Raw genomic sequence first — 27,355 nt, forward strand, 5'->3', positions numbered from 1 at the left:
TAAACAAATTGATGTTTATTATCTAAACAAGAACCCAGTCTTATTATTTCTTTTTGAAATCTACTTTGTTTCCATGCAAAAGCCTTCTTGATATCTCTTGCTATATTCCCTTTAAGGAAAAAATCTCGTTGAGTAGAGACTGAAACTCCACCAGAACATTCTTATGGTGATTAAGAATATTAGTAAGAAGTTCAACATTGTTTGATGAGTTCTCATAAGCCGTACTTAACAGTTTTTCATACGAGCTTACTCGTTTCCTTTCAGCATCAATTATTTCGTTGAGTAGAATTCTTCTTCCGATTAGTTCTAATACACCATCGAGCAGGATGGATGCATACACTCTTGAAGAAATGAGAGTCTGATTTCATGATGACATGTTTTGGCACATAGTGTCAGTCTCTCAATATCTAAGGAGTCAAGATATTTCTCAATATTGTTGAGACAATGGTCACTAACTAATTCCCCGCAGATTATTCCATCCAAATTATATATAATATGATAACACTTTCCCTTAAATATGCAAGTAAGTTTGTTGGTGAGAATCATGGTTGTCAGTCTTCTTCTTATGTCTTCATTCGACACCATATTTGATAACAAACCTGTGAAGGTAACCAAGTTTTTATATTTATTTCCGATTCAGGAAATGTATCCCTTTTTAAGGGATTGACGTATTTTCGGAAACTGGACAGCGATCCACACATGGGATTTCGAAAACCGAATCGGTCCATAGCATATGACTATAGAACCAGAAACTGGACTGTGAGCTATAAACATAACACAATAGATAGTTATGTTCGAGGAAATTTCAAATATAAGATAATTCAAATCTTTGATGTTATAAATTCCTTTTACCCTGTCACTGGTTTCAAAGAAACCATTATGTGGAAAGTGCATATTTAAACTTCCAATGGAGAAGTTGAGGAAATACTTCTTTTTTGAAATCTCATAGGATTGTAGTATTTTCTTAACTCGAATTATATTGTAATAAGATTTAATCACGATATGCAATAGAACAAACATTCTTATTCTATCAGTAACATCTCGAGTTATTAGAGAACAAAAGTTTTGATTCTCTATTTGAAAATAGCTTTCTCTTTGTTTTCTTCTTAAATCTAATCCATTAGGATTGTTTGTGTATATTGATGGTGTAGAAGCATGATTCACAAAACACAAGATTTTATTTCTCATAATGATGAAACATAATTTACAGTGAGAAAAGGAAGCAATTGAGTATGCATTATATATCTCGTTCATATCAACATTATGAAATTTTGTCGAAAATGAATTGATTCCCTTGTTTGACCATTTCAGCTTCAACAGGAATCTTTGGGATGTCTCTTAGGTTTAAAAGAATTTTTCCTGGGATACCGCTAGTTTTTATCCAATTTTCAAGCGGTTTCTAGAATGATAATTTCACAATCTATATCCTTGTCTTCTACCACGAGAGATTGAAGATATCAAATCCTGCCAATACGTTAACTGAATCAGCCATTGATTCAAATCTTATGGGTTGGATCGCACCAAACACAGATTGTTAAATCTTTTCATGTTTTCCTGCTCTGATACCAATTGAAAAGACGAGAGTACCCAAATACACCACAATCTTTTTATTTTTCAACCTATAAGTCCTTTACCAAGTGTGATCGTCTATGGAAAAATTCGAGACAATACAAAAACTTCGATACGAGATCGAGACAATACAACAACATGGTCACTTGTGTGAATGACTATGCATTCAATATCGAGACGATACATCAACGAAGTGTTCACTTGATAATAGGTATAGTATTAAACCGAAACTCTATGGGATCAATATCAAGTGATATGGATTAACGTACAAGTGCAATTTACTTTAATTACAATAAGACAATTATAATGCGGAATAATAAAGTAAATGGCACAACGAGATTTTTTTAACGAGCAAACCGCAGATGCATAATTAAGACGCTATATAAAATCTAATACCAACTTCGTATAGTTGAGACCAAGTAGACTACCCATAGCTACTTAGTTTCGTTAGTATCCATGCGCCTTCGACTTCGAGAGTCACGCACGTGAATAACAAGTCTTTTGGATCGTATTCTAAACAGCAAAAAAAGAATTTGTTTGGTAATCACTCTAATCAATCTTTGCTATAAAGATATTTGAGTTGTTGATAAAGGCTCTTCCGTTTAAACTAGGAAACTCCATTGTCTGGTTAGATCAATTTAAACTTTGACTACCGAAATAATTAACTCTATATTTCCAATCAATCAATATAGATCTCAAAGAGAAGATATAAGATGATGCCGATCTCATGCAACTAGTCAATCAAGCTTATCAAAGATAAACACGATTCTAGTTGGATCACAGCCGATCAAGGTTTGTCACTAAATCCACAAGATACGAAAACTAATAAGAATCTTTTTCGTCTTCAAATCTTCTTTTCCTTCAATACCTTCACGACACAACTTGAATCCTTTTGCGATCAATCACACACAGAAAGGAGTCTCTTAACAGTGGATTATCACAAGATATCTTTGGATCCGAAGATGGTTCTAAATATCCCGTCGATACTTTGTAGTTTGAGTGACCCTTATATATGTCAGAAGAGAAGACTCTCAAGAATAATCAAACTAGGTGCAATCAAAATTACAACAACCATTAGTTAATAAAATCAATAATCGAAAACTAAAATAACAATACAATTATCTAGTTTCCCACCAACAGTACTCGTAGAGCTTCTTGATCCCACAAAAGTCTTTAAACGAGCAGTCCTAAGAGATTTCGCCTAATTAGGGTACTTTTCTCTCTGAATAGACGACTCCACCATAAACTAAATGAATGAAGTTTGACTGGCTCTTAGGATAGTTTACAAGAAATGCAAACTCAACTATTTATATACCAAGGTTGTTTGGACAACAAGGAAATTCCAAAACCAACAATATTTTCAAGATATTATCATTAAAGTACCTAATTTCGGTTTTTTTATTTCCAATTATTTACCAAACCATATTTCCGAAAACTCTCTTAGAAAACTTTTCTATTATTAGTCTGACACATTAACTAATAAAATTTTCCATAGGATATGCTTTAATTGCTGGTAATTAAAACATATTTTATGAGAATCATAAATAAATGCTTTTCATTTTTTCGGTATGGATCACCTTGAGTATCAAGGAATATATTCGAAGAATTAATGATAAGAGTTATTACATGTTCAAATAATATCGACATCTAGCAAAACCTAAAACCCTAATTCACACACATCATGAGGAAATATGTGAACCAGGGAATGGTTTTCCTCATGGAACCGATTATTATCACTCCAAAATATGTTGTGATCGTATATAACATGATTCCAAAGATATGTTGTAATCGGTTATACCTTGATCCACAAAATAGCTTGTGACCGGTTACACCTTGCTTCCCGAAGGAGCTTGTGACCGATTACACCTTGTGTCGCGAACACGGAAATTTTCCCTCCTAAAAGGATTGGGTTTCAACCCATTTAGCAAGGCCATATCCCGGTGTGCCACACGAAGACTAAAACCATACACACAAAATAATTGATTTATACAGTTATAAAAGTAATAAAAAAAGATTTAGAAGAATGACAAAATGAAACAGACCAAGATACTGGATTTATATTAAGTTTCGGATATGAGCCACGGGATGAAAGCAGTATCAAGATGTTCAGAACGATATTTGAAGTTAAAAAGTTTGTAAAATCGTCAATGCAAAAATCAATGAGTACAACATTTATACTGGCAATACGTATTTTAACCAAGGAGCAGTATTAGGAAGTAAACATATAAAAATAAAAGGGTAAAACTGATCCTAGTTACAAAAATGATATGCTTTCGCGTCAAAGGACGAAATTATCACAGCAGACTACATGTTCAAAATACTAGGAAGAAGAACATCTGGGACACGGACAGAGCCTTTGCATGAAAATTAAACTTAAGATAAGAATTATAACCAAGTGTCAGATTCAAAAGAAGTTTTGAATTTACACAAAGGGATTCAAATCCTTGACATATTCAGGGGAAAATATCACTCACACTAAGAGTTTAGAAGTCAACAGATGTTGCAAATTCAAACAAGATAATTAACAAAATATTCTTATAAATGAACAATTACACAAAGATGTTATGGTTCAATACATATTTTCAAAATGAGAGTCAAGCACGACGCAGAGCATAGCAGAATGCAAGATATGTACACCGTTTAGCCTAAACACACCAGTCACTTAAAATGACATTCAGTACAACATTTTCCATTATCACTTCTATTCATACAATTTCTGGAAACATAGAAGTAATTTTAAGAGATATCAATATGCAAAATAAAACCTGCTAGAATATTAAAGTAAACAAGTTCTGAGTAGATAGTAGTACATAATTTAAAACACGCCGACACACTGACGGCAAGGAAGGTTTTGTGTAAAGTTAATACAAACACCCAAAATTAGATCTTAGCTTGTGTATTTACAAAGCAAAATATGGTACTACATGAGTCGTAAATAGAAAGTAAACTACCCCATATTATCCCCGTGATATACACATCAAAATAACGAAAATACTAACACTGGAAGCTTTTGTAGCCTGTTGTAAGCTCCCGGCTTACTGATGCAAGCTCCTCTCGTACTCTGAAGGAGGGAAATAAATAAAAGGGTGAGCTGATGCCCCGTAGGAGGTTACAAAAAATCAAATCGTAGTACCGAAATGGAACATAAAACAATAGACAATGAGCAGCAACTTAAAGTACCAGAAATGTAAAACCTCATGCTATTAAAAATTTTGACCAAAAGATAATTGTACATTTAGGAATGTTACTCTACTATTTACGAGGCCAGTGCCGACGTCAGGGTAGTTCTAGTTACCAGCCACCGCTACAGAATCAGTCTTCCGGGTAGCCACCGAGGTGGTGGGGTGCCACTTAGGCCTGACGGTCCTATAGTAGAGTCAATCTCGTTTTCTATTGGTCGTACCCATGTGAAAGAAACGCTAACAAATGAACATTTCAACAATTGCATAAATTGAAAAAGATAGTGCAAAGCATTATCTGTCCGTAAGCACTAACTCACTTCACAGAACCATGTCAAGCCTCACAAATTTAATGGTAAGCAAGTACATGCTCAAATATAAATCAAGAAGTTGAGCAATGGGTATATCCACATAGGCAACACATTTATTTAGTTAAGTTGTACAATCAAGGAATTTTTAAAAAGAAATCTCAAACTAATGCCATAAGGTTCAGTTGAAAAATCTCTGAGTTGCAGGGATAAGAGGAGGTTAAATTACAAAACCCATAAAACAAATTTAAGTATTCGGCAGCCAGTGGAGTTTCAACAAAAACAAAGCTTAATCTTGTTTTGGCTGTTATGGCTAAACATGACCTCAAGACTTTGGCAATCCCTGACAACACGGCTAACAAGATTAACCCCTGGGTTACAGAAGAGTAAGATAAGAAAATCTACAAAAAGGGATTTCAACTTTTGGTCTAAAAGTGGAGTTCAGATACAAATCTCGTTTGACAATTTTAACAAATAGGCAAGGGTTTAGTTTAATAATTTTGCGCAAACCTGGGTTTATGATGGACACCAAGCTTAATAATTGAAATTCATTTCTAGCATTTCATAAAATCATTTATAACACTCAAAAATTAATCACAGTAAAATCTGCAAAAGTTGAACACAGGAAACCAAATAGTTTAAACCAAGTTTTGTGGTTGTACAAGGCTTTCCAAATTAGAGATTTTTAGAAAACAGAATTTGAACAAAATTTGTTAAATTCTTAGTTACTAAAACATCTAAAACAGTCATTTACCAATTTGCATGAGGAGGTAGTTCAAGGAAATTTGCAAATCAAATTATGGATGAAAGATTGGTACTACTAAAAAAAAAATCAAATTCAAGAGAAGAAACCCCCTACTTTTAGGAAATGAATTCAGCTGATAACCAAGACTGGGTTGCACTCGATTTTGAAATGTGAGATTAAAGTTGTTCCCTTCTGGAAACTGATTTGAGTAGAAAAGTAATGATAGAAGAGTAGAGGAGAAACTAGAGACAGCCAAAAAGAGAATTACTGCCTTTAAATCGAATCGGTACAGTAGAAAGACAAGACAAAGACAATTGTATCCCTTGCTGCTCATGTCAAACACGTGTAAGTCATGCTCAAAATATCTAGTGTCTTCTAGCATTTACTACTCATGCTCACTTATGATGCTAAGGGATGACTACTTAGATAAACAAAATATTCATATGGGTTAGGCTAGGGCTCAAAGCCCGAGCAAAATATTTGTGTTGCTACACCTTGCTTCCCAAAGATAGCTTGTGACCGATTGAAACTTACTTCCCAATTCATCTTGTGACCGGTTATACCTTGGATTCTTAAGTAACTTGTGACTGGTTACAACTTGCATTCCAATATAGCTTGTGATCGATTACATCTTGATTTCCAATATAACTTGTGACCGATTATAAATAGCTATATATCATAGGCTATGACTGGTTATACCACAACTCTCAACCAATGCTAAGATTGGTTCTACCTGGTCGTCTTGTATTTATCAATCAAAATATTCAATGAAGAACCAGATCAACACATCATGATTTTCCTTTCGATTATGAAATAAGTTCATACATCTACTTCCTTAAATTAATGTAAAAATACTTAGTTTTCTAGGATGAAATCACATCTATATAATGCACACATAATCAAGTAACTAAATAGAATAGATTATGTCGATGTCGTATTTACAAAGTTCAAAAGATAAGCGTTATACTTCGTAATATAATTCCTCATTACTCTGATCATACAATTATGACCAAGTCTAACACTAGAGTTTCATATGTATATATCTTTGCATATTATGTTTTCAATCTAAAACAACTTGAAAGATACGTTAGGAATGGAAATAAGATCAATTCAATATTACTAACTCAAGAGGAAGGATGATGTCGTCGTTGCAGTTGTTACTTCTTCACTTTATTCAGGTCTTCAGAGTAATACTTGTACGTCTCAACATTCCTAATCAAGCGACTCTAGATGAGTTTTGATACTAAAATACGACAACCAACCTTTGCATACCAATGCTTGGTGGATTCAACCGAGATTTGCTCTAACACTTACCAAACTTTGTGTTTGCATAGGTTTGGATATATAAGAACTTCTCTTCTTTGGTGAAATCCAACCCCAATATCAAAGTGAACACTAGTCTTGCGAAGCACAAGCCAAGAGGACGCCGATACACTTTTATTGGTTTTCAGGAGAAGGATATGCCTCAGCAGCTTATCAACATGTGAGTTGCCTTGGACAAAATGATTGTGGATGAGGTAATATTTGATCTATATCGAGAGATTAGAAAAGATAGAATAATAGTACGGAGAAATGATGTTGCATTTTACTACGATCCCTTGTTTTATCCCCGAGGATTTTCAATGTACGATCCACATCGGGTAATGAGACAAGTGAGTTATGTTCAATAAGTACCCCATCCCGGTGATGAACCATTCTGTAAACTGGTAAAGGAGGAGTGCATCACGTCCCAAAACACTATTGACATCGTTTACGCTCCCCACCACCAGAGATTTCTTGGTGGGAAGAAAGACGTGCTCATAGAATCGATTTGAGTCTTTTCGACGAGGCGATCAAAGGTCATGAAGATCATGAAGATTACATTCTGTGGTACTCCGGTTTTTCTCGTCCTACTGTGATTAGGGAAGAAATTGTTGCACAACCGGCTCTTAGAGAAAGACCTAACAACAAGTCTTAAGAATTTTGTAAGTATTTTGGAGTTGCTCTTATTGTTTTAAGATTACATTATCGAATCAGTTATTAATTATTTGTTTTTTAAATGAAAATAGAAGGACCACTTAAAGACTCCTGTGAAGATGATGTGTATCTCAAGAGATAGAGGAGAGTGTTTGTCGGTTGAAGAGCAAACTAAGCACATTAACTATGCTAAGTGTTTGTCGGTTGAAATGTTCCAACAAGCTAATGATGAGCTAAAGAGGCATCGTAATCGTGTAAGTAGTATCCAAAGAGGCGAAAGTGCTAAAACGAGGCTGTGGTGGTGGCAATGGTCGTGGTCGTGAATGAATGAATTTCTAGTTTGTTTTTTTATGTGTTAGACAATATGTTAAGGTTAATGGTTGGACAAATTTTTCTTTAAGGTTGTTTGGACATATGTTTTCTTTTATTTAGGACTGTTGATACATGAAAATAATCATCCCTTAGCAGGGCTAGGGACCCCTTAAAGGGGAGGAAAACCCAACATGAAACATGGGGGACTAAGGCCCAAGTCCACTAAAAGGTATCCATAAGATGAAAAGGAAAAGGAGGGAATTAATGGAAAAGGAGAAGGTTGTATTAGAGAAGGAGTGGAATTAGTGGTAATTTAGGAGGTTTAGGACATGTGATGTGACATGATGTCATAAAAAGAAGAGATTCTAGGAAAGCCTATAAAAGGAGGCACATGGTACAATGAAAAGGGAGGACTCTATCTCTCTCTCTCTCTCCCTATCTCCTCTTGGAAATCAGGTGTATTGTGGCTAGGACTTGCAGAACCAAAATCATATTCACCCTTCAATATTTGGCGATCACACCCAGAGGCTCGTCTCTAGCCCATCCATCCAATTCCCATAAACAACACGCACCTCTATTTTCTTACAACGCCTTTTCCTTTCTAATCAGCACACCCCACTCACGCGCCCATACATCTTAGATGTGGAACCAACCTTCTTGTTTTCTCGAAAACTCGCCCATAAGCCGCGTTTTTGATGGTGGATTTTCGACAAAGGTAAAAGTCGTAAAATCATGATACTGCATGTTTCTGACCACGCTTCAGGAAAGCATGCGATGATTCATGATTTACGATCCGTGAATCGTTTCACGATCTCTGACTGAGTGAGCATTACTCTCAGAGCCATGATGAACATGTTTCTCGAAAGGCCTCCCGGGCTGAGCGTTCGATGTCGCACATTTCATCATGCCCTCTATGTAGAATAACATGATTGGGCGGTCCTCTGGACATAATTGTTTGCTAGAGGGCTTAACGCCTTCAGGACGTCGGTGATACACGTTGTTCCCTGACTACATAGAGAGACCCACCTCTACATAGAATAATGTTTGGGCGGTTCTCTAGACATAATTGTTTGTTAGAGGGATTAATTCCTTCAAGACGTCGGCGATACTCGATGTTCCCTGACTATGTAGAGAGTTCATGTATAGATTCAGGCGGCTCCCTAGACATAATTGTTTGCTGGAGGGATAAACGCCTTCAGGACATTGACGCTGCACGTTGTTTCCTGACTATGCACTCTTCAGAACGATTATGATGTTTCAACTATCTCATATCTCTTCTGCAATAGATTAATTCTACCATGACATTCACCGGAATTCCTAGAAAATAATCTATTTTATCTCATTACTCCGTTCCATGGCTGATCCCCGGCTGATTCCATGGATTAGTAACAGATAATCAATTTATCTCATTACTCCGTTCCCTAAATTTCCTGACTGGATTTCATGGATTAGTAATAGATGCACAATTCATAATTATTACTCCGTCTCATAAATCATTCTCCGCTGAATTTCATGAATTAGTAATAATTACTCAACAATCGGGCATCTGGACTATCACCGAGTAAGCCCCAAAAAAATGGTTCAAGTGTACTCAATAATGATGCACGAACGAGCACCCAAATGCACGAACGAGCATTTGAAAATATGGACAAACGAGGTGTCCTACACAAAATAGGAGAGAGAAAATAATAATAAAAAATATATAAAAGAGGTGCCTAGGAACCGGGCACACCGGGCGGCCGGTCATCCCGCCGTGGCCGGTCCCCCACGCCTCTTCCTTTATTTTTTCTTATTTTTGTTATTTTTATGAACTCATGAAGACTCCTTCATTCGAGCAACTTTCTTTGTTTGAGCAAAACTCACGGTTTCTCCATATTTTCACGGTTTCATGAAAAATAATCAAATAGGGAAGGTGTCGTCAGACCACGCTACCTAGACGGCCAACCATACCCTATCCTTGGCCGGTCCCACACATTGCAATCCCTTGTTTTTCATAATTATTATTTCCCTCATCTCATGAAACTCCTCCGTTTGAGCGAAAATTATGGTTTCTTCATATTTTCTCAAATATTTCTTAAACCATGAAAAATCCAAAAAGTCAAATGGTCACATGACCGACTAGGCTATTCACGAAAATATTAAATTATTATTGTTTTAATATTCTCAAAATACTGATCAAACGAGCAAAGTTCTACTTGCTCATTCGAGCAAAATCAGGAATTTCAGTTAAAGATCAAACTCTTCTGAAAATCCAAAATATTGCTCAAACGCACACCAGAAAATACCAAAACTCTCAGGACTGAGACACGGACATTATGGTGACACAATCATTCTTCCTTGACTGACCAAGGATGGCCCTAAGGCTTGCAAGGAGCCGGTCCCACAAATCTTTACAATTCTAACCTAATTTGCTCAATTGCTCATATTGGGTCCAGACTTCCTCCAACCAACTTGGAATTTTCTCACACGACCATAAACTGGTCCCACGACCACCAAGGGCCGGTTTCACGCCCTCTTGGTCGGTCCCTCACTTTTCCATAATTAGGTTTCATCACCTAATGTTCAGACGAGCACTATTATAATAAGTGATTAAACCAACATTTAATCATCCTTTCACCAACCAGTCAACAAAGGACTCTGGTGCATGCTCACTCGAGAACTTAGGCACCACATGGTCGTTCATCATCTCATGTGGCCAGTCCCTCCTTCACTTAGTGACCTATTTTCAGTAATTCATCAATTGACAAACAATTGATCAAAAATTAGGGTTTGCTCCACAAATCATAATTCTGAGAAAGTTCAAACACTAATAACTTTATGGTTGATCCAACAATCAACATCTGGATTAATTGTATAATATTTGGTAGGCTACCCATATTTTAATTAATATTTTATTGGGTCACATTACCAATAATTCATCGAATTGAGCAATACTTGCTCAGTTGTTCGAATATTGATCCAACTATCAATATTCAGTAATGTATCGAATTGAGCAATACTTGCTCAGTTGCTCGAATATTGATCCAACTATCAATATTTAGTAATTCATCTAATGAGCAATACTCGCTCAAATGCTCTAATATTGATCTAACTATCAATATTCAGTAATTTACTGTCGAATATTGATTCAACTCAATATTCAACAATTCATCGAATTTACAATATTTGCCCAGACGAGCAATATCAACATCACTCAAGAACTATAACATGTTCAATCCATGAAACGATGAGAATTCATCAATCATGCTCAATTCAACAAAACTTAGACTCACTGTCTAATCAAGTCAACGACTGACTAGTCAAATATACATCTTCTTTACAGACTCCACGATTTGTGAGACATCAATCACATCACATGGGGGATATCAATTAGGGTTTTGGTCTGGCGGCCTACAACACATGTGTTCATCCACGATGAGAAATGTGAGTAAGTCGTGCAAGCGGTTGAGGGAGTTAGCAAAGTAGTGGGTGGATGATCTACCAAGTCTCCACACGACATGAAACTGACTTTACCACGATCTCCCACTTCCCCATTTATTTCATTCAAGAAACCGTCACACTTAAAGGGATCAATGTGTTTACTATTCTGACAATATAAATAGGTTCTGAATCGATGACTGAGAAAAACATCTGTCAATAGAACAATTCTCTCGATCGAAACTTATTCACATAACTCAGCACTCAACAGTTCATCAATTTGCAGAAACCCACAACACATCCACAATCCTTGATCATCATTAATCCCACACAATTCTCAGATTCCATCCTACAGATCAACCCATCTCTCTCTTTGTGACCGAATTGACTCTGGAACGACCATTGACTTGATTTAGGCCGGAGTCCTATAGATTGATCTCTCGACTCAAAGCACTCCCGTGCAGTGCATCTGTTTGAGGTTAAGCAGTTTGCTCGGTTGAGGAGTCTCGTCTGCACGGTCGTCTCTTCTCTTTCCTAAAAAATCAACAAAGCGTTTTCCCCATCTACAGATTTGCGACCACAGTGGGGGATTAATCTCTCGGTTGCAATCTCAACTTTCACAAAATGGTTGATCTTAGGTCAGGTTCATTTACAAATCCTAACACAAACAATGATAGCACTAGCAACAACGGTGGTACTCCAGAAAATACTCCTGCTTCCAACAACGGTGCTGGTGATACCACTCCTCCTCAAACCAACATCGGCAACCATCTCTCTTTGGTCGGTCTCCCGAGGAAATCAGAGAAAATCTACCTACCATAGCTGATCATATGAAGGTGCAAGAAACTCTCACCAAAAATCAGATTGACATGGCTGCAACACAAAAAGAGCTGTGCAATTATCTTAAAACTCTCACTTACAAGATGTTAGAGAAAACTCAGGAGAATGGCAAGGCAAAAGAGACATCCTCGACTGCTGATCCCGAGGTCGCTCCAATCCATGTAGTAGACGATGATGAAGCCCACAAGGCTACAGATAACCCACCAACGAAGGAACCTGCAGGCTTCATCACCCGTGAGGACCTGGAACGCTTCATGGAGGATCGAGGAAAAGATAAAATACTATCTGTTCATCGTCATCAATCTCCATATCATGCTGCTACGCAAAGAATTCCTCTCCCGAAGGGCTACATTTCCCTAACATTCACATTGTACAACAGAACAGGGAATGCTCGAGAACATTTCTCTCGATTCCTGGAAGCACTAGGCAAACACGAACACAACCATGTAGTCCGTCTAAAGGAATTATCGAAATCCCTGAAAGGCCGAGCATACACATGGTACAAAAACATTGCACCTGGGAGCATCATTGGCTGGGGAGAAATGGTTAATGCTTTCTACCAGAAATACTTCTTTGTCTCAAAGCATATTACTCTCTCCGACTTAGGAAGAATGTCTCATAAGAGCAACGAACTTCCGAACGATTATGTGAAGAGGTTCAGAGTCCAAGATTTGGATTGTCATGACCCGAATGTCACGGAACAACAACTGGTGGACTTTTTTCATCAACAGAATGATGCCAGTATACAGTGCCTTGTTGGAAAATCTCTAGTTCCAGACTTTCTCGGAGCTTCGTGAAGCATCCAAACAATCATCAACTACCGCTCCGGCCTTACTAGAAAGAACAAGAGCTACAAAAGTCGATGAACCGCGAGAAACTCGAGGGAGTGCCAGGAGCTTGATCAACAAGCAGTACGATCTCCAACCTTCAACAAACGTTGTTGCTGAAAGGAATGAAAGGAAAGCCGAGATACAACATCAGAGCGCTTCTCCAACATCCATGCTCCTTTGAAGGAGCAAAGAAAGGATAACCACTCCTGAAATACACAAACTTCAACCCAGCATCAACAAATCGGGAAATGATCAGACAGACTCAAACTTCCCTCTTCTCATTGAAGAAGTGATCGAGTTACCGGAAGTCTGTATTCAAGATGGTGTAATCAAATTGCCATTCATAGGGAGAGCCGACTGAAGAATAACCTCATGAACTGTCGCCTTCATAGATTCATCAATCATCGAACAAGTAATTACAATATTTTGAAGCACATCTTCAAAGAGAAGGTTGATCCAATAGATTCAACTGGGGACTTAAGGAGTACACAAGAATCCTCTCACAATCAGAACCTTTACACTCTCTAAAAAACCAGTCAAAGAAGCAGTTCAATCGTTGATCGAGCATGTGAAATTGCTCTATCTATATAAGGCACAAAGGAAAGACATGTTTACAACACCGAATTACATTGTGTCAGACGTCTGTCCATCCCGAAAAAACTCCTTGAACCTTCATCCACAGACAAGGAGATGCACGATTAGTGACTGATTACCACATTCCATCTCATAGGAAATGAATTCGGAAGAATGTTGATCGATGCTGACACCGCTATCAACATCATTACACTGAAAATCCTCAGAGACAAAGGCATCACTCGACAAGAAGCTACTCATGATCCCATCTGAATCAGAGACCTTGAAGGAACGCTCGGAAATATTTATGGTTACATCACTCTCAAAGTGAACATAAGTTCAACCATGACAGAAACCAAGTTTCACATAATCAGGAAGATCCAGGATATGACATGTTCTTCAGAAGAGCGTGGATCCATGCTGAAAAGATGGGTACTGACAAAGCTCCTTTGGTTGCACATCTCTCCAACAAAGAAAGTTCTGATCCAGAATATTTGGCGGACATTCCATCATCATATCACTTGGAGGAATTTAGACGAGGTTAAGGCAAGAACCTGCAAAAGATTCATAGACATTCATCAAGATATTCCACACTCAGGAAAGTCTCATTCCTTCCATGTCTATGTCGTTTATTTCCTCACGTGCTATCTTATCATGGGGACTCAATTTTGCTAGTAACTCTGCAAGATGTTACGAATGGTAGCTTCACCACGTTAATATTTTACCAAGTGGTTGAATCTGATATTTCTCCGAATCGAGCACTGAGACATTTATTACTGAGATGATGTCTAAGCATGGCAAAGAACACTTTGGGCATTTCTCAATATCCTTACAGGAGTGTCCATGCGTGCCACAAAATTAGAAAGCTCCGATTCCTGCACAAGTGTTGAATCCTACTACCGCAACGAAAGGAATGCTGAATCAACAGAAGATAGTTGGGGTCGAGACGATCAAACCTAAGACATGCTCAAGGGATATAATGCTTAAACACTCAAACATCTAAGAAGCCTTCAAATTGTACTCCCAATCAAAGAGTACACTTTCGATAATGGCGCCTCTGGCTTCAGCACAAATATCTCGACGATGATTCAACATCAAGACGATCAAAGTGTAACTAAACTACAATCGATATGTCTTCACTATCCCATGATAAGACTTCTGAAGCAGATACAACATCATTCATCAATGAATGCTACAAATTCCTTCAACATACACCGGGGACTTGATCTTATTGGAGAAATCGATTCAAATATATTTCAATAAACGCTATCCACATAACAAACTATTGCAGACTGATGTGATTCCATGAAACGTCATCAACGAAACCTCTCTACATCACAAACCTTGCACGACCAAGGAACTATTTCTCCTCACATCCAGAATGGAGACTGCCGTTTCTATCTGCCACAACAACATCGATTCCATGATGAAGCCACTATGGAGAATTTGGGTTGAAATCCTAGTACACCTTCATCTTAGTAATGCTCGACTCACCAATCAGTTTGTGCATATAAAGGAGGAGCAAAGACTATGTCAATAATCTAGCCTTTTCGATCTTTGGAGAACCTCCAACAATAGTATCAGCATCAACAAGGATATGTGGAGGAACTCTATTCATGGTCCCAGCATCAACAAGAACGTATGGAGAAAATTCAGTCGTGATCTCAGCATCAACAACGGTCTCAGGAGCAACATCCTCATGACAGGCATTCATCAACTAACCATTCTCTGAAGTGTTACACATGAAGTAAACTTCTCTAAGAACTAATGATTCATATCAAGATGTGTATACGTGATAAAATTTTCACATGAAAGTCTTCCCAAAGCTTGCACGACTGGCGGGCACAATCTAAAGTCTTCTACAAGATGTTCTCATCACCTCTACAAATGACATACAACACATTTCAGGCCATGGGTTTACAAAAACGTACCAATGATTGAGTAATGGGACAATCCTTCCTCAACGAAATATGTTCGCCTATGTCTCTTCTACAACATACCAAAAGGGTGCATCAATCAGACATACAAACTAAAATATATGGCCTTTACTGTCAGGTCTAGGAAATCTGAAAATTTTGTACGGGATTACAAATTACAAATGTGCATACTTCGTTGGATGACCTCTACGACTCCAAATTGAGTGATTCTTTTTTCATGTGATAACTCAGTCTCTTAGATTCAAAATTTGGGGTCAAGCATCAAATTTCGACGTCGTATGAGGTTCCTACAGCTTCCAAAGCATACAACATGCAAGCAACAATTCTTAGACGTGATTCATAACTTCCACAGTCGATCGGTGTCCACAAGGTCTTTCCACTAATTCCTTCATCAAGGTACCTCCAACTTCGACCACCTAGGTCTTTACATCAATTTTTCTAGTTTGGTCCTCTATCTAGGTCTTACCAGAAGAAGGGAAAACAAAAGGGAGAAATTTAACAAAATACTGGGGACTGCCGGTCCGATGGTCATGGCGATCAGTTTCACAGTCCAAGACCCGTGGCATCAGATTCTCATGTGATGATAATTCATCATAGAAGGAATTCTACCACCGGGGCATGCAACCATGGTCATTACATCACCCCCTTTTGAGAGCAACCTCAGTTACGGTCACGTGACCAGGGTTTCAAAAGTGATGTTTCTACGCTGACAGAAACAAGATGGCACTGCAAGCACCATGTTCATGTATCAATCAAGGGGTCCTGATCTCAAATGAATCAATCACATTAAAACCCTTCACCTACCGTTCAAGACACAAGCAAATTTTCTAAATGCACAACAAGAGTGTTTTACAACAAGATCGTCTGAGGTGATTTTACACTGTCCCGCACAAAGAAGTGATCTGGGAGAAATTGGTGAAGAATCTAGGTATGGGTCATATACCAAAATTCATAACAATTGGAGAAATGATCAAAAATATGTGGCCAAAACTTTGGACTACATGACAGTTGAAAATTTTCTGAAAACCTCCTGGAAGTTTATTGTTTCGTCGATTCGGCCCTTAAACGTGCTCAAAAGCCAAAAATGTTCTTTAAAAAAGCTTGGAAATTTTCTGAGGATGAAGAAACATGGGTAGGTCACAAAATTACGACATTGAACGAAGATTCTACAGCATTTTCAATGCAGTCCTAACTTCTGAATTTTGTGATGACGAGTTATGATGAAATTCTTCATTCATCCACGTGAGGAGCTACACCATCAACGCAAGGCCGCACTTCATCTTCAGCTGATAGTCTCACTTGCTGAAGTCGACGGTGTTTCTGCTGATGAGATATGAGCTTTTTATCTTCATCTCTTTTGTTATGTGATATTTCATCACGTCTCTGCTTTTTCTCCGCATCTGCTAATACCAAGAAAGCATATATCTTAGCACGGATGACTCCCAGATGATCGAGAGTCATACAATGTATCAGCTTTCCAGCGTCTCTGAAAAATTGATTCACCTCGGCATGAACATCTGCGAAAGTCCTCATCTTTGACTTGATATATCAGGAGCGTTCCCCGGAAGAACTAGAAGGGTGGTTATAACTGGAAGTCACCATTACCCGAGGCGAAAGACATGGAGTCATGGATATACCAATAACAAACATGCAACAAAAATAGTAACCATCCAACCCTTACCTATTTCCAATTTCACTAGCTACAGTGATTAAAATGTCAAAATTTCGAAAACTTCCTCGTTCCTTCAAACCTGCAAAGACGAGCATAATTCATTATTCAAAATCATGACTTGATTTTCATAAAACCGTAAATAACCCACGTGAATTTTAATATCCACTGGTTTTTCAAAAATTGGACAGACGTCCATTCTACAATTGTGAAAACTCACATACAGACGTTATTTCACCATGTATAATTGTCTACTTTCAATAGTTGTTCAAAATCAAAACATTGATTTTACAAAATATATATATTTAACGTGAAACTCACGTAAATTTGAAAATATATATATATATCCCTCGCGCGAGCATCTGTCTTTGAAACGAGAGTATATTTTCAAAGATTTCTGAAAGATCGAAGATAAAAAAATTTCATGAAACCTCATAAGCAAATTTTTTATTACTGACAGACGCACGTCTATTAAAAAAATCTCTCGTACAAGCATCCACCTTTGAAACGAGAGTTTATTCCATTTTGTGAAATCTCACATATTTAAAAAAATTAAAATTTTGGTTTACGTGAAAACTCATAGACAAGATTTTTATCGTTAAACTCGGGTCTATTTGGTTTGTTTCTTAAACCAACAAACAAACAAACGTCTGTTCCTAAAACAAGGATTTCTTTTTTGACCGGCCCGCAAACGCAACTGGACCTCTGATCGTCCAAATCAGTAGTGCTTCATCTCTCCATGCTCACGAGATGACACTCTATCATACTGTCAGAGTCCTTACCTGGGCATTTGCTCGTAAATGACACCATTAGAGCAAATCGGGGATTCTGAGAATACCTTTGTACGACTGAGATCAATGTCTCGTCAACTGGAAAATCACCATCTAATGCTTATTGCGGAACATGACCGTCCCTCACTAAGCAGGGGACTTAATGTTGATAGTGGATTTTCGACAAAGGTTAAAATCGTAAAATCATGACACTGCATGTTTGTGACCCGGTTTCAGGAACGCATATGACGATTCATGATTTACGATCCGTGAACCGTTTCACGATCTCTGACTGAGTGAGCATTCCTCTCAGATCCATGATGAACATGTTTCTCGAAAGGCCTCCCCGGCTGAGTGTTCGATGCTGCACATTTCATCATGCTCTTTATGTGGAATAACATGATTGGGCAGTCCTCTGGACATAATTGTTTGTCAGAGGGCTTAACGCCTTCAGGACGTCGGCGATACTCGTTGTTCCCTGACTATGTACAGAGACCGTGTATATATTTGGGCGTCTCTCTAGACATAATTGTCTGCACGTTGTTTCCTGACTATGCACTCTTCAGAACGAGTTTGATGTTTCAAATATCTCATATCTCTTCTGCAATAGATTAATTCTACCATGACATTCACCGGAATTCCTAGAAAATAATTTGTTTTATCTCATTACTCCGTTCCATGGCTGATTCCATGGATTAGTAATAGATAACCAATTTATCTCATTGCTCTGTTCCCCGTGTTCCCCAACTGGATTTTATGGATTAGTAATAGATGCACAATTCATAATTATTACTCCGTTTCATGAATCACTCTTCGCTGAATTTCGTGAATCGGTAATAATTACTCAACAATCGGGCATCTGGACTATCACCGAGTAATCCCCAAGAAAATGGTGCAAGTGTACTCAACAATGATGCACGAACGAGCATTTGAAAGTATGGACAAACGAGGAATCCTACACAAAATAGGAGAGAGAAAATAATAATAAAAATATATAAAAGAGGCGCCTAGGGATCGGTCCCACCGGCCGGCCGTTCATGCGGCCGTGGCCGGTCCCCTACGCCTCTTCCTTTATTTTTTCTTATTTTGTTATTTTAATTTACTCATGAATACTCCTTCATTCGAGCAATTATCCTTGTTTGAGCAAAACTCACAGTTTCTCCATATTTTCACGGTTTCATGAAAAATAATAAAATAGGGAAGGTGTCGTGGGACCGGGAAACCTAGCCGGACGGCCATGCCCTAGCCTTGGCCAGTCCCACACCTTGCAATCCCTTGTTTTCATAATTATTATTTCCCTCATCTCATGAAACTCCTCTGTTTGAGCGAAAATCATGGTTTCTTCATATTTTCTCAAATATTGCTCAAACCATGTAAAAGCCAAAAACTCAAATGGTCACATGACCAACTAGGCTATTCACGAAAATATTAAAATATTATTATTGTTTTAATATTCTCAAAATACTGATCAAACGAGCAAAGTTCTACTTGCTCATTCGAGCAAAATCAGGAATTTCAGTCAAAGATCAAATTCTTCTGAAAATCCAAAATATTTCTCAAATGCACACCATAAAATACCAAAACACTCAGAATTGAGACACGGACATTATGGTGACACGATCATGCTTCCTTGACCGACCAAGGCCGGCCCTAAGGCTTGCAAGGAGCCGGTCTCACACATCTTTACAATTCTGACCTAATTTGCTCAATTGCTCATATTGGGTCCAAACTTCCTCCAACCAACTTGGAATTTGCTCAAACGACCATCAACTGGTCCCACGACCACCAAGGTCCGGTTTCACGCCCTCTTGGTCAGTCCCTCACTTTCCATAATTAGGTTTCATCACAAAATGTTCAGACGAGCACTATTCTAATAAGTGATTAAACCAGCATTTAATCATCCTTTCACCAACCAGTCAAGAAAGGACTCTGGTGCATGCTCACTCGAGCACTTGGGCACCACATGGTCGTTCATCATCCCGTGTGGTCGGTCCCTCCTTCACTCAGTGACCTATTTTCAGTAATTCATCAATTGATAAACAATTGATCAAAAATTAGGGGTTTGCTCCACAAATCATAATTCTGAGCAAGTTCAAAAACTAATAACTTTATGGTTGATCCATCAATCAACATCTGGATTAATTGTATAATATTTGGTAGGCTACCCATATTTTAATTGATATTTTATTTGGTCACGTTACCAATAATTCATCGAATTGAGCAATACTTGCTAAGTTGTTCGAATATTGATCCAACTATCAATATTCAGTAATGTATCGAATTGAGAAATACTTGCTCAATTGCTCGAATATTGATCCAACTATCAATATTCAGTAATTCATCGAATGAGCAATACTCGCTCAAATGCTCGAATATTGATCTAACTATAAATATTCGGTAATTCACTGCCGAATATTGATTCAACTCAATATTCAACAATTCATCGAATTTACAATATTTGCTCAGACGAGAAATATCAACATCATTCAAGAACTATAACATGTTCAATCCATGAATCACTGAGCATTCGCCAATCATGCTCAATTCAACAAAACTTAGACTCACTGTCTAATCAAGTCAGCGACTGACTAGTCAAATATACGTATGCTTTGTAGACTCCACGATTCGTGAGACATCTGTTAGAGCATTGCTCGGTTGAACCCACCAAGCGTTGGTATGTCAAGTTTGGTTGTCATATTTTATTGAATCAAAACTCATGTTAAGAGTCACTTGATTATGTAGTAGAGTTAAACTTCGTATAGGTTAGCTTGAAAGTATTAGGATATGAGACATTACAAGTATTGCGAAGTCTTGAAGATGTGAAGAAGCAAGGAGATACAACAACAACAATCATCCTTCCACTTGAGGTTAGTGATATTTGACTTGAACTGTTTCATTCCCTAACGTATCTTTCAAGTCGTGCATATTGAAAACATAATTGTGAAGCATATATGAACTCTAGATAGACATAGTATTTAAGGAATACAATACGAGGTTTATTGCCATTAAACTTTGTAGATAAGACATCGTCATAATCATTTGAATGTTATTTTGATTATGGGTATGAGGTGAGGATTTCATCCTAATGAACAATGTTTACATGTGTTCTAAGGAAGTAAGTTCATAAACTTGTTTGTGAACCGAAAAGGAAATTGCCAGGAGTTATTGGTTTTGTTATTCATTGCATATCTTATGAACAACCGATATGTGTGATAGAGTATATCCACTCACAACTTGTTGTGTTCTTGGTAGAACTATTCACAAAGTCCTGACTTTTGTATTGGTATAACTTTTATTAGTAAAACCAATCTTAAGTAATCACCTATGGTATGATCGGATTATGTCTGCCTTGGGGAAAGGGAACCGATCCTAGTAAGGGAAAGGGAACAGATCCTTGTAAGGGGTGCAATACATCAAGGGGAACCGATCCTTGTATGGGGTGCAACAAGGTTTATAGCAGAAAGGGGAACTGATCCTATTTACATGTGCAACACATATAAGTTAGATACCATATATATGTGGGGAACCGATCCTAGTACCTAGTCAACCAAATATTTGGGAAGCTAATGTGACTATGCGTAGTACTCACATGGAGGTAGAACCGAAACTTGTTTTGGTAGAACCGTAAAACCATTATTGTGATTGAATGTTGGTTTGATCAATCACATAGTTCTTGAAAGTCAGATGAACCAATTCTAAACTTGTTTGGAAGTGTGGCAAATCGGTTTCAAGGTTGTAAGGGTGAAAGAGAACTTACAAAGTAAAGATGTCGACAAACTTTGAACACGTGCTGTGAATGTTTATTTCTATAACTGTTCAAAGATATTCCTTAACGGCTAATGGAAGAGAATCCAAGGATCGAAACATAAGTAAGTTAAGAATCTTTTAATTAAGGTTATTAATTTATCTTTGAATGGAAACTACAGAATTAGTAATGTGCATTTACTAATTAGATTTTCTGTGAGATTTCGATTGTTATTTTTGGACAGAGCATTTCCAGGAATTATGAAAACCGAATTTGTGCTTTAATGAATATCTTGAGAATATTTTCGGTTTTGGAAATTCCTTGGTGTCCAAACTTCCTTGTCTATAAATACACGAAGTTTGCCTTTCTAGCAAACTAATCCTTCGTAACAACAGACTTCCTCTTTTGTCTTTGTTACTGGTGTAGCCGCCTATCGGAGAGGAGAGTAATCTAATTAGGTGAAATCTCTTACGGCCGCTCGTTTTAAAGTATTATTTAGGATTGAGAAGCTCTAGCGCGACCCGTTGGTGGGAAACTAGATAATTGCGGTTTATCTTTGTTTTGGATTGATTTGATTGACTAACAGTGGTTGAAATCTGATTGCACCTAGTTTGTTTATTCTTAAGAATCTTCTCTTCTGATATAAGATTCACTCAAACTAGTTCCGAGTTTCGACATGGATCTTTAGACTGTTGTTAGTTCTAAAGACGATCTTGTGATAATCCATTGTTAACAGAATCCGTTCTGTGCGTGATTGATCACAAGAGATTCAAGTGATTTTGTGCAGGTTTTTATTGAAGATTTAAGAAGATTTGAAGACAAAGAAGATATTGAAGATCTGACTTGGGTTTTATAATCTTTGGTGTGCACAATACTTGTTTGTGTAAAAGAGGATCCAATTAATAATCGGTTTATCCTTGTGGTAGATTGGATTGATTAATTGAGTAGATCGGCATCAATACAGTTCTTCGGATTAAAGGTGTTGTTGGCTTAATATTAATCCGTTACCTTTGGGTGATTGAACATAAGATAGATCTAGACCCGATAAAGGAGTTTATGTTGAGATAAACAGAAGAGCCTTTGTCCGACTCATATCACTTGGTTGAATAGAGTTGATACCAAACAGATTTTTTGTTCCTATACTGTTTGGAATACGAACCAAAGGGATTGTTCTAAGTACGTGACTTATTCATAAGTCGGAGGCGTGGGAATACAGATGGAACTAGGTGAACTATAAAGTTAGTTACTTGGTCTCAAATATACGAAGTTAAGTGTAATTTTGTGTAGCGGATTAATCCTGAGAGTATTCAATTCTGGACTAGGTCCCGGGGTTTTTATGCATTTGCGGTTTCCTCGTTAACAAAATCTTGTTGTGTCATTTACTTTTATTTTCCGTATTATAATTTTAAATTATAATTAAGGTAAATTATACAAACGTTAATTCCTATTTACTTGATAAGAAATCCTATTGTGTTTGGTTAAGTCCGAACCTTTATATCAAGTAAAAATACTTCGTTGTTGTATTGTCTCGATCTCGTATCCATAGACGATCACACGAAGTGTGAACCGATTAGTCGTATTTTCTCGACTCAGTCCATAGACAATCACTTTCGGAGAAAGGACTTATAGGTAGGAAAAGTTTTAGCTTGAGGTATATTTGGGTACCCTCTCCTTTTCAACATCAATCACGTCACATGGGGGATATCAATTAGGGTTTTGGTCTGGCGGACTACAGCATGTGTGTCCATCCACGATGAGAAATGTGATTAAGTCGCGCAAGCGGTTTAGGGAGTTAGCAAAGTAGTGGGTGGACAATCGACCAAGTTTCCACACGACATGAAACTGAATTTACCACGATCTCCCACTTCCCCATTTCTTTCACTCAAGAAACCATCACACTTACTGGGATCAATGTGTTTACTATTCTGACAATATAAATAAGTTATGAATTGATGACTGAGAAAAATATCTGTCAACAGAACAATTCTCTCGATTGAAACTTATTCACATAACTCAGCACTCATCAGTTCATCAATTTGCAGAAACCCACAACACATCCACAATCCTTGATCATCATTGATCCCACACAATTCTCATCTTCCATCCTACAGATCAACCCATCTCCCTCTTTGTGACCGAATTGACTCTGGAACGGCCATTGACTTGGTTTAGGCCGGAGTCCTACAGATTGACCTCTCGAACTCAAAGCACTCCCGTGCAGTGCATCTGTTTGAGGTTAAGAAGTTTGCTCGGTTGAGGAGTCTCGTCCGCACGGTTGTCTCTTCACTTTCCTAAAAAATCAGCAAATCGTTTTTCCCCATCTACACGCGTCTTTTCCCAGCCGCTCATCTGTTTTATAATAGCCGCTCGTCTCTCTTACACTTGAAGACTTTTCCCCAACTCATATCCGCGTGGTTATCTCCACGTCCATAGCCACTGACACCATTAACAAATACAAGTGCTTATCTCTTCTCTCCGGCTGCACCAAAACCTACATAAAGTACAAGCATAGATTTCCTTCAAACAATCAACCCAATGAATACTGGAAAAGTGGGGGTCTAACAACCACACCCAATATTTCTTTTAGGAAATCTGTATGGACAAACTCCAATATAATTCCAAGAGAATCAACTAGACAGTCAGACTCAATCAATGGAAATATATCCAAGAGTTGTATCTTTGTTTCTCAATGTAATCAGCAAATCAAACAGATAGAATCCGTGAGCCTGATTATTATGAGAAACAACTTGAACGGTTCCAAAGACCAATGTTCAAGTGTCAATCAATTTATATCAACAATCAAAGGTTGGATTATCTGATTGATTGAACTACGCACAACCTGTGATATTTCAATTATATAGAAAATATAATGCGGAAAAGAAATAACACAGACACCAGAAATTTTGTTAACGAGGAAACCGCAAATGCAGAAAAACCCTGGGACCTAGTCCGGATTTGAACACCACACCGTATTAAGCCGCTACAGACACTAGCCTACTACAAACTAACTTAGGTCTGGACTGTAGTTGAACCCCAATCAATCTCACACTGATCCAAGGTACAGTTGTGATCCTTACGTCTCTGATCCCAGCAGGATACAACACACTTGATTCCCTTAGCTGATCTCACGTACAACTAAGAGTTGCTACGACCCAAAGTCGAAGACTTGATAAACAAATCTGTTTCACACAGAAAAGTCTATTGAACAGATAAATCTGTCTCCCACAGAAATACCTATGAGTTTTGTTTCGTCTTTTGGTAAATCAAGGTGAACAAGAACCAATTGATACACCTGACTTATATTCCTGAAGAACAACCTAGTAATATAAATCACCTCACAATAATCTTAATTGTATGGTAGTGAAACAAGATATTGTGGAATCACTAACGATGAGATGAAGATGTTTGTGACTACTTTTTATCTTGCCTATCAGAGATTAAATCTCGAGCAAATCTTAGAGAAGATGGTACTCAATACGATAGAATAAAGCAAGATCAGAACACGCAACTACAGAGAAAATAGTTGGGTATGGCTTCACAATCCCAATGAAGTCTTTAATTCGTTAAACTCTAATAGTTTTAGAAAAACCTAGGTTAAAGGAGAATCGACTCTAGTCGTAACTAGTATCACACAAGAGGTGTGTGGATTAGGTTTCCCAGTTGCTAGAGTTCTCCCTTATATAGTCTTCAGATCAGGGTTTGCAATCAATGTTACCTTGGTAAAAAAACATACAATATTCACCATTAGATGAAAACCTGATTAGACTCAAGCTAATATCTTTCAACTGTAAGATCGAACTTATCTTGTTACACACAAATGAAAAGTGACTTCATTTAGATATGGGTAACCGTACCTAAACGTGTACACCTTGTTGGCTCAACAATAGTTAACCGAAGTTAGCCATATGAACACTTTCATTTCAAACTTGTTCATCTTAACCCAACAGTTCAAATGACTCAAATGAAACTAGTTATAGGGTTGTTCAATTGTTTATATTCTCATAGAAGTATACAAGACACAATTGAAGCAAAATCGATTTTGATTCACTCGAATCAATTCATGAACATTATAGCTACGATTTACAAAAGATTGTATTCCTTAATTTTTTAAATGTATTAGTTCATGAACAACCCGATTTTAGAACATAACCCACTCAAGTATGCAAACGGGTACGCATACCTAAGTATCCGGACTTGGTCTGGGTTCGCCAGTATGAGAACGGGTATACATACTGTCGTACACCACTAAACTTGGTTAAATTCCCGGACTTAAACTTAGAAGACGGCAATAGCTGTCTCACACAAACTATTAGCTTCAAAGCAATTTTCAAGTGATCAAATGATCAATACGAAACATTCCGAGTCTACATCAAATGACTGTCTCACACAAATCATATAAGATGTTACCAGGCGATTTTCACATGATCATCTTTAGACTTTCGTCAAGAATATAAGATGAAATTGGTTAAAACGAAAGCTTACCAACACATATTTCGAGAAATATGTAAGCGAGTTAAACTCAACTCGAAATATCAAATGTGTATAATCAAAGTCCATATAGCTACACGACTTTTGTCTCAAATAGGAGATAGAGTAGATAGACTTTTGAGTGATAGATGAGTTTTAGTCTCCACATACCTTTTTTTGATGAAGTTCCACAAGCTCCCCTTAGTAGTTCTTCGTCTTCAATCGATGAATGTCGTGGAGTTCTAAAGCTCAACTACACTTTCTATCCTAATCCGAGTCTTAGCTATAAGTAGACTATAAATCAAGACTTATAGTTTTGGCAACTAAACTTGACAAACAAGCTTGAGATAGCAATGCTTGCGAGTTCGACCGAGCAGTGCTCTAACAATCTCCCCCTTTGTCAATTTTAGTGACAAAACTATCAATACATATGGATTACAAAATAAATAAACTTTGTAGCTTCTCATCCAAATGCTTGATTTCCTTGGTTCTTCAACATTACTCAAAATCTTCGTCACTTATAAGTATTCCAGCGATTCTGAACGTGTTCAACTCAACATCATAGTTGTTGAAGATCCGTAGCTATAACACTATATAAAAACAAGATGTTTTCGTATTGTTATACAGTGTCATAGTATTATTACACGACATCAAATTCCAATTGCATCATAACTTTGACAACAATATTATGGTAATACGTATCACTCCCCCTTAGTCAATACTTCATCTCACATGAAAACCACTCCCCCTTACATAATGATCCGTAAACCATACGTATTTGTATTGTGAACTACACAATAATTCTCCCCCTTTTTGTCAATATAAATTGGCAAAGGTACGAAAACTAGCGGGATCATAATGAAATTCTCATAGAGATACTTCATGACTAAAAGAGAGTATATCAACTTTGTTTCGATGATTTCACATAGTCGAAACTTAGAGTATTTATCAAGGAGTTTATAAAGATACAAGATAACTCCTACAAAATTCCACAACCGCACTCCCCACAAAGATTTGGAAATTAAGTACATGTGACGG

General features: G+C 37.5%; 1 long non-coding RNA gene across 1 annotated transcript; it reads right to left on the minus strand.

Moving 5' to 3' along the window:
- Window positions 1–4,321: 4,321 nt before the first annotated feature.
- Window positions 4,322–6,044, minus strand: LOC113354404. The gene is made up of 2 exons (XR_003361862.1): window positions 5,916–6,044; window positions 4,322–4,630 (listed from the first exon to the last, which is right to left on the minus strand). It is a non-coding gene; the product is annotated as an uncharacterized LOC113354404 (long non-coding RNA).
- Window positions 6,045–27,355: the final 21,311 nt, after the last annotated feature.

Source organism: Papaver somniferum, chromosome 2, assembly GCF_003573695.1.
Source record: "Papaver somniferum cultivar HN1 chromosome 2, ASM357369v1, whole genome shotgun sequence".
Classification (NCBI taxonomy): Eukaryota; Viridiplantae; Streptophyta; class Magnoliopsida; order Ranunculales; family Papaveraceae; genus Papaver; species Papaver somniferum.